Genomic DNA, 551 nt, shown 5'->3' with positions numbered 1-551 from the left:
ATATATATATATATATATATATTCACGTACTGCATTTTATCAATACAGTTGGTGTTATATTATCATGCAGGTTTCCTATCAAGTAGATGGGTGGCGAGAAGCTAGTAAAGAGTGTACGTTCTCAACCGGTCAGTTTGTGAAATTTATTTCGCAAACAATAAGCCAAATACGGCTTGCAAACAAAAAAGGAAAAACGAGGGGCAAAGCCAAGAACATGTTAACAAAAGAAATACTAAAGGTAACCCCCTACGGTACATCGGAACATATTCACAATAATAAATATTAGCAATGCCTCGCTTACATACGCAACGGTTGCCCCATGGTTTCATATTCCTTACATGGTCCACACGATGGGGGTTAGACAATAAAATCAAGAAAGATGTCGCGACAAGCAAGTTGTATAAGTAGATACATGCATATACATGTATATTTAAATATTAATTATGCCTAGGTATGTTGGTAAGGTGCTGGCAGTTTCCAACCATCCCATACCCCCCCCTACTTTACGAAAAAAAAAAGAGAATATCAAAAACAACCAAACCAAGCACAAT

This window comes from Trypanosoma equiperdum (assembly GCF_001457755.1).
Source record: "Trypanosoma equiperdum strain OVI genome assembly, contig: ctg_56, whole genome shotgun sequence".
NCBI lineage: Eukaryota > Euglenozoa > Kinetoplastea > Trypanosomatida > Trypanosomatidae > Trypanosoma > Trypanosoma equiperdum.
The sequence above is the reverse complement of the archived record's forward strand: the minus strand, read 5'-3'. Positions refer to the sequence as shown.